Here is a 9,430-nt window from a genome sequence, read left to right as displayed (position 1 = left end):
TAACAAAGTTAGCGTTCTCATGTTATGTCATTGCTTTTCATGAAATATTCAAAATCAAAGTACTTTCAACAAACACTTTGTTGGTGCTGTCCTTGGGTCCTTACAATGCCCGCGGAGACTCCACTCAACATTGTGTGTCATCAAGGAAGTTCCAGTTAGAACAAGATACCACACAGAGAACATCCACTGGAGTGGCCAAAAGCCAGGACACTGAAAACACCGAATTCTGGTGAGGATGTGGAGCAGGAGGAATCCTCATTCATGGCTGTTTGGAATGCAAAATGGTGCAGCCACTTTGGAAGGCCTTTGGTAGTCTCTTTAGAAACGAATCGTAGTTTTACCATATGACCTAGCAATCCCACTTGCGGGTATCTACCCAAATGAGCTGAAAACTCAGCAGGTACACAGAGGTTCATAGCAACTTTATTCATAACCGAATAAAGTAAATGGATAAAGTAATACATGAAAAATTATAATATTTATTCAGTGCTAAAAGAAATGAGATTTCAAGCCATGAATAGACACAGAGGAACCTGAACTACATATTGCTAAGTGAAAGAAACTGTCTGAAATGGCTACATATTATTTGATTCTACAGAAAAAGGCTAGAGGTTGCCCGAGGTCATGGGGGAGGGTGCTTGGAGGATGTTTAGAGCAGTGAAACCACCCTATCTCTGTCTACTCCACATCTACAATGGTGGGTTCTTGTCACTAAATATTTGCTGAAACTCACAGGCTACAAACACCCACAGTGCAGCTTCCTTCAAGCTAGGGACTTTGAACGAATGCAAGGTGTCTGTGGAGGTTCACTGATTGTACCCCTCCCTGGGGTGCTGATAATGGGGTAGGTGGTGCCGCGGGTGAGAAATCCCTGTGTCTTCCTCTCAATTTTGCTGTGAACATAAAACTTCCTTTAAGAATTGTGTTTTAAAATTTTTCACTTATTTTTAAGCTTTTATTGGTGTGTGACAATCTTACATAACAGCTGACTTCATTGTGATATGTCTCCACATGCACCTAGAATTTGGTTCGTTCCATCCCTGGTCCTCAGGGTTCCCTCCCCTCACCTCCCCATCCTGTCCCTCTGCTCTACTTTTCTTTTTTATGAGGCTCCCCCACCCCTTTTTTCTTATTTGTATTCCTACCTTCCACATATGAGAGAAAACACATGATCCTTGACTTTCTGAGGACTTATTTTGCTTAACACAATGCTCTCAAGTTCTGTCCATTTTCCTACAAATGACATAATTTCCTTCTACTTTATGGTTGGATAAAACTCCATGGTGTATATACACCACATTTTCTTTATGCATTCATCTCTCAACGGACACCAAGACCGGTTCCATAACTTGGCTGTGGACACGGGCATGCGTACATCTCAACAGTACGCTGGCTTTAAGTCTTTGGGGTGGTTTAGTTGGATCATCTGAGGGTCCATTTCTAGTCTTTGAGGAGACTCCATATTCATTTTCATAGAGGTTGTACTAATTTACAATCCCACCAACAGTGTAAAAGTGTTCATTTTCCCTCTCATTCTCTCCAAAATTTATTATTATTTGTATTCTTGATGATTGCCATTTTGAGGTGAGATGAAATACCACTGTAATTTTGATTTTCATTTTCCTGATTGCTAAAGATCTTGAATTTTTTCATATATTCGTTTGTCATTTGTAGTCATTCTTTACAGAAGCGTGTATTTACTTCATTTGCCCATTTCTTGATTTGGGTATTTGTGAGCTTTTTATTTTGAGTGAAGTTTTTTGAGTTCTTTATATATTCTGGATATTAATTCTTTTCAGAAGAGTAGCTGGCAAAGATTTTCTCCCCTTCTGTAGGCTCTCTCTTCACATTTGTAATTGTTTCCTTTACTGCACAGAAGCTTTTTAATCTGATGCCACCCCATTCACTAACTCTTTGCATTATTTCCTGAACTTTAGGGGTCCTACAGAGGAAGTCATTGTCTGTGCCCATATGCTGGAGTGTTGACCCTCTGTTTTCTTCTAGCAATGGCAAAGTTTCTGCTCTAATTCTTAGGTCTTTGATTCATTTTGAGTTGACTTTTGTGCAGGGCAAGTTTCATTCTTCTACATGTGGGTATTTAGTTTTCCCAGCACCATTTTTTAAGAAGGCTTTTTTTTTTTATTCCCCAAGGTAGTTTTATCAGATGACTGTATCTGTGTGGGTTTGTCTCTGTCTTGGTCTATGTGTCTGCTTCTATGACAGTACTATGCTGGTTTTGTTCCACAGTCCTGTAGTATAATTTAAAATTGTGCATTGAGGGGCCTCCAGCACTGTTCTTTTTTGTTTAATATTGCTTTGGTTATTCTGGTCTTTTATTCTTCCACATTAGTTTTAGTTCTGTTCTTTCTAGTTCTGTGAAGAATTTCATTGGTATCTTGATGGAGATGGCAGTGATTCTGTAAAGTCACCTTTGTTAATATGGAACATATTCTTATTTCTCAGTGTTCTATAATTTTCACGAATATATGGAACACTTCAAGGACTGGAATGTCTTCCTTGCACAGGACCCAAGCTGACTATCCTGTGTCATTCTGGTTTTAGTGTATGTGCTGCCCAGTCCAACACAACATTTTTTTACTTTTAAAAACTGCAGTGTTGGTACCTTCTATACAAACAGAGATATGATAAATTGTGGTATAAAGGTGTATTAAGAATTGTAATGCAAAAAACAATCAATAAGAGAGCTCATGTATAATGGCATAATTTGCCGAGAACAGACTTTATATACAGAGTTAAGAAAAATTGTGCTGTGAATGGATAATTATGAATGTGATGCATTCCACTATTGCCATGTATTAAATAAAGAAATTTTTAAAAAAGAACATTTCTAAGTTAAAAATTAGTGGTGTTAGACCTGAGGCTGTAGCTCAACAACAAACAAAAAGACCAAAACGAACAAACAAACAAAAACCTGCAGTGTTGGGTTGTGACAGTGGGATGGGACCAGAATCACCCCAGATTTCTGAGCTAGGAAGTGACTGGGTGGCTTATGACGTCACTGGCAGATGTCGGGGCTCTTAGGAGTGTGCCGGAGCCGAGCAGGTAGAAGAGCTGAGCACAGAAAGGCCAGGAGACCCTTGTGGAGAGGGTTCTAGGTGGCACAGACTCTCCTGTATAAAACAGTGTTTTTACTGATGAAGCCCACCCCGTCTTTCAAGGGTGCTTGGAGAGCTTAATGGGGTGCAGATGCTGGCAACCTGACACATGGTTTCTCACATGCTGACATTTAGTAACTACTTTATCCCTTGGCCAAGAGAATCTAATTCCAGAACTTTCCGTATTCTCAGGATGTTCATTTGGCAAAGTAGCTATGGTCAGATATTTATGCTTTTCTAATTTCAACATCCTGGGTCCACCAAAGGGTGTGGGAGGAGGCTTCTTTCATCTGCTGGTGAAGAGGGCACCAGCGGGCCCTATGCAGCTCAGGGAGAAGCCAGGGCTGCAGACTCCTTCAGAGGGGCAGAGCGCTACTTTCTGCAAAGAGTTGCATGTCCTTTGCCAAGTGGGAAATGACAATTCTGGGATGTCACTTTTTCCTAAGGATGCTGCTGTAAGAGTTTCAAAGCCAAGCACCATGGTGTTTTTTTCCGCATGCAGCAGTTTTGGGTGACCAGGATGGGCTGGATACCCACCTCTGACGTGTGCCCACAGGAAGATGCGCCTGTATGTGTGAAGGATCAGCATCAGGGGCTCCTCCTTCTCTCCCTTGTCTGGAGGGGAAGCCCAACAAGCAGTTGTAATGGAATTAAGTGAAAATAAAAGAAGGGAGAGAATAAAAAAGGTCATAAGTTTCCTGAAGTTTAGTCTCAAAGTGCACTGCAACTGTGGATGGTTAGGAAACCCCAGAGGCTTATAAACCCAGCTGAGTCCTGTGAGAAACAGGGTGACTCATTTGTGCAGAGATTTCTGGCCAACCTCAACAAACAACAGAGGCCTTAGTGAAAGAGAACAGCAACAACTTCACTGTGTGGTTCTAAATGTTTTACTTCTAAACTTTCGTGTGGAAATAATAGCAACTGCCTGCAGTTTTTAAATTCATGGCTCATAATCATGTTCTAAGGAAGTGCTCCTCTAAGGAGGACCCTGAGCTCACAGGGAAGACCCTGAAATGGTGTATGTACTCTAGGGAGGACCCTGCGCTTGTGTGAGTACTCCAGGGAGGATCCTGAGCTCTCATGTGCTCCAAGAGGGACCCCAATTCATGTGTACTCCAGAGTGTGTTTGTGTGCTCCAGGGAGGACTCTGAGTTCACATGTGTTCCTGGAAGGACCCCGAGCCCATGTGTGCTCCAGGGAACTGGGCTCTGCTTCCTTGACCATCCTCTGCACGCCGGTCCCCGTCCCTGTCCTGCAGGCCCTCACCATTGCACCAATCAGTGCCGGAAGGGCAGAATGCTGGGACTGCAGCTCCTAAATGGTGGCTTAATCACAAGACAAGAAAAGGATAGTTACACAAGTCATAAGGCCACTGAAAGTCAAAACAATGACTCTTCATAAGGACATGCTGTTTGAAACCCTCCCCACCTACCAGAGCGACTGTAATCAAGACGGTGAGTGTTGGCCAGAACTAGGAGAAGGTGGACTCCTCAGACATCGCTCATGAGAGTATGAAATGGTGTTTTCCATTTTGGAAAACACTTTGGCAGTTTCTTAACAAGTTAAACCTGAATTTACTATAAAACCCAGTAATTCCACTCCTAGAAATTTAAGAGAAATAAAAACATATATCCACATAAGACATGTACACATATTCACAGAAGCAGTTATGAAAGTAGCCAAAATGTGAAGACCATCCAGATGTCCGACACCCGATGTCTGGACAGGGATGTGCTCACACATCGGATGCAATGCTGCCGTAATGCAGAAGAAATGAAGTGGAGCCAGGTGTCACCCTGTGGAGAAAGCCACAAACAGTGAACCAAGTGACAGAAGCCTGGTGCAAAAGACACTGCTATATCATCCTACTTATATGAAATATCCAGAAGAAAATAAATCTGTAGAGATGGATTAGAGGTTGCCTGGGGGTAGGGAATAGGAAGCCCCACACCAGTGGGCAAAAGGGACCTTTCTGGGTGATGAAAATGTTCCCAACTAGATTGAAGAATTCTGAAAATTTGCTACAAATCATTGAATTCTATGCTTTAAAAAAGGAAGTTTTATGGTATATAAATTATACTTTAATAAAATCAATTAAAAACAATGATGATGACTATAACCCAGGAATCTCAACTCTAAGTTGTGGAGGACCTGGGATCTAGGAGGACCTGCCCTTGGAAATCACATTCCCTCTTACAGGCAAGAGTTCTAGGAGCAAGAGCCAGAGTCCTGAGTTCCTGGGCCAATGGGCGAAGGTAGCAAAGATGGGAGCCATCAACAGAGAGGAACATTATGTGACCCTGTGCCTTTGCTGGCTGCCACCCACCATCATGCTCCCTTCGCCATCCTTTCCAGGCTCCTGCGTACCTTTGGAGTGACCTGGGACTGGCATCCAAGGCAGCAGGAAATTGGACAATAGATGCAGTTGCCCAGCTCTGTCCATTCAGAGTGGTCAAGGATGAGCCAGAGCGGAACTCGCCCCTGTCCAGCTCACTGCCACAGCTCCAGAGACCAGACTCTGGTGTCTCAGTCCCGGCTGGTAATTCTTTTCTTCAACTATCAATGCTTTTCTAGGACACAAATAATGCATGTTGGTTGTAAATAAAATTAGAAAATCATCACCAGCCAAGAGAATAAAAAGACCACCGCTGCATGACTTCCACCTAGAAAGACCACTGTAAACGTCTTCATGTCTCCAGACTTTTTTGTATACAACATAAGTATATGGTACACTAGTGAGCACCAACTGAGATGGAAATATGTGGGATGCTGTGTTTGGGAATCTGCTCTTTCACTCAGTGATATCATGGACATCCGTGCCAGGCAAGACTTTCCATCTGAATGATGGAAACTCCATGAAGATTGGCTGAAGCCCCAAGGGAATTAATCAACAGAGTAACTGGAAAGTCAGGAGCCAGAGGCCATCCTGGGAACATGCCCTCCCTCCCACAGGTTTGTCTTGCCCTCCAGCATATCCCCCTGGGTGGCCCTGGCCAAAATATCCTCAGGACCTAAGATCTCTGCCCATACGAGGCGGCTCTCTCCCAACAGCTCCAGGAAGCACCAGAACAGGGGCCCCTGGCTCCCACTGGCCTGTTGGGCTGGGGCTGCCTGAGCCAGCTCCTGTGGTTGGGGAATGTGAAGCTGCCCCCACCGGTGGGGACAGTGGGGACAAACCACAGAGATGAATGGTGAAAGGGTGTGAGTCCCCCAGGAAACTTGGGGTGTAGGACAAGGAGAAAGGACAGACTGTTTTCCTTGCAACTCGTCATTCTTCCACCGACAGATGAGTAAGGGTGAGCTACCCAGTCCCTACTGTGCATGTTTAGGTACTTAGCGTGCTGCTGCTCTTCTCTGCCCCATTATAAAGATCCCTAACTCGTGCTGACGGGTAGGGAGCCTGATACAGCACAGGTAGCTTTGGGCTCCTTGTGGTGAGCAAGCCATGCCAGCAACAGGCTCAAAGCATTGGGTCTTTCCCAGTGTCAGAAGCACACCACTGTCAGCATGGCAGTCTGCTCAGTCCTGTGGGTCACCCGAGACTCATAAGCAAACACAAGTTCTTTTATTCCAGTCTTAAGTTCCAATATTTATAACACTCAAGCCACACATCACACCTCACACACACATGTGCATATATGTGTGTGTGTATACGTGTGTGTATGTGTGTGTGTGTGTGTGTGTGTATTACAGAAAGACTCTGAAAGCACAGGGTCCAGGAGGCTGAACTGAAAGCGAAGGCTTGGAGCAGGTGGCAATGCAGAGTCACCTTGGGTGGTCAGGTAAGATTACAAACTGATCTTGCTCAGGGTGCAGAGCTGTCAAAGTGCAGGAATTTGCTCTAGGCTAGGGTCTGGATGGTCAGCAGCTTCAGAGCATCAGCTTGGAGTGGGTCACCCATGGTTCTCACAGATAGGAGACGCCTGAGGGCACATTTGGAAGTATGTCACTGTGGTGATTTTCCTGGGCAAGTCTTGATGAGATACCCGGTAACTGGGTCTGGGACCCCAAGCCCAGTCCTGGGGTGCTCCTCATTTTCTGGGCCTCGGTGACAAGGTTCCCTCATTCAGTGTCTGGTGTTTTGGATAAGCTCATGGGTCTGGTTTTTCTGATTTGAGTTTAGTATATTCATGCATCCGTGGACTTTTGCTGAATCCGTAAGTTCACAGGCGGTCATTTTTATTAGCACGATTACTTGGTGCCAGGCAGATGGTGATTGTTTACCTGCACAGACCAGGTGTAGAGCCTTTCCACCTCAGCTCTTAGAATGGAGGAGCTTGCGGCAAACTCCTGCTCTATAAGGTGGAGTCACCCCTGGCCTCCTTCTCCTCTCCCACGTCCCCACCTCTTCCCTCACCTCCAGGTCTTCCCTGTAAAGAACTCCGGGGTTTACCGCCTGAGTCCCCCACCAGGCATTCTCCAGACACCTCCCGTCCTATCAAACTCTCACCTCAAAAACCAGCCTGATCTCACTGAAAGCAAAGTACTTGGTGCAGTAATGCCCTGAAGAGGACTTTCTTAAAGCCGGGACAGCATCTAAGGAGAAATTGCTGGCTGGCCTTAGGTGCTTCTGACTTGGCCCTCCTCAGCCCTGTAGGTGACCAGAACTGCCCCCCTGCCTGCCCCAAAGGGCTCCTCCATCCTGTGGTTGGGGAATGTGAAGCTGCAATGGGCAAAAGAAGCTGTAGCAAAACTGAGCTCGAGTTAAAATCTTGTTCCATCCAAGGCTGGAAACATTTCATAATGCCGGTAAGCCTTGCAAGGTTTCTTAGCCCCAGGCAAGCTACCTCAGTGAGCAGGTGTGAAGGCAGAGAGCATTTTCCATGTCTGCTTCTGGAGTGGGCAATTTAATATCAATACAGTGATCAGAATGTCCAGCCAAGAAGCTGGTGAACTCTGGCCATGTCACTCCCACCATATAAACAAGGCCAGCGCCCTTCTCTACAGAACATGAGTTAACAACATTTGCACATCTACACTGTTGGGTCGCTGGCCGAAGTTTATGATCTAATCAATGTGAATATATAAAGTACTGTACAGTCATAAAAATTAGTTCTTGTTGCCAAAGTCCTTTCAAGAATAAATATGTAGAAATTTATGTAGAAATTTAGCAGAATGAACACTAATAACCCTATTTGTCTAGGAAACTATGGAACGTTACTTTTTCTTCCAGTAATGGCCTGCAAACCAAACATTCATATTCTGCTCTCAGTGACAAGTTCAGCTCTCGATAGAGGAGGTCAGAACCCAGAGGATATGTTCAAACATATTCCCAACCCTGTGATGTGTCTGCACTGCTCAACTTAGCCTCAAGAATCAGAAAGAAATATTTATGTGTTAAAAGCACTCTCTTGAGAAAAATTCCATGGGGTGTTCAAAGTTTTCTGATTATTCAGAGGAAATGCTTGCAACCATATCCCACTCATTTATTCAGCAGACTTTTAAGGGCCTATTCCACATAAGGCACACATTAGATACCAGGCCTTCAAGGCCCAAGCCTCAGGCCTCCTCTAGTCCAATAGAAGACAGTGCAAAGGTGGTGGTAGAGAGGCTTCATTGTCAAAACCACCTCTAGACACATGATGTGTTCATTTCAATGAGACTCAGGCATGGGTCCTGGGTCCCGGACTCTGGAATCTTGGGGAGCCTCTCCTCTGCTTATACAGAGCTAAGTTTACATTTCCTTCAAGGCAAAGGAAAACTGCACCATGAATTTCTGTCTGAATGCAGTTTGATAGGACTGGAGGGGTCACTGAACTCAGTATCTAATATGACTGTGAGTTCATAGTTTTGGGAAAGGGAGTAGTGGTTCTTGAATTTCATAGTTTTTTTTTTTTTAAGGAGTCAAACCCTATTCAAGTCAAGATGACGTGAACTGGTACTGGAGCAAACTACTCCCCTGCTCAGGCGCACCCTTATCCTGAGTGCAGCTGCCATGCCCCTAGCCCCACTTAGCCTGCCAGTCATCCGAAATCACACAGAACTGGTGGGTGGTACCCATGGCAGCCTGAAGCAGGACTCCTGGGAAATGAGACTAAGCTCATTTCTCATTTATTCAGCAGAAGTTTGCAATTTCATTGTCAATGTAATAATTTATTCATTTATTTGTTATTGCTCTAGGGGATCATCTTTTGTACAAAGTAAAGCTAGCCTATAAGGCATCTTCTTGTGAATAATAATAATAATAATAATAAGTCCCTTTTGAACAGGCAATTTAAAAAGTGTCTCTTCTGATAAAGTGTCCCTTTTTAGTTCCCAGAAAAAGGAGTTAGTGAACTGACTGACTTCTGATGGACTTCAGCCCTATCCGACTG

Source organism: Marmota monax, unplaced genomic scaffold, assembly GCF_021218885.2.
Source record: "Marmota monax isolate L192 unplaced genomic scaffold, Marmota_monax_Labrador192_F-V1.1 WCK01_AAM20220418_F8-fsc00060, whole genome shotgun sequence".
Lineage (NCBI taxonomy): Eukaryota > Metazoa > Chordata > Mammalia > Rodentia > Sciuridae > Marmota > Marmota monax.
This window is presented reverse-complemented; position numbering follows the sequence as displayed.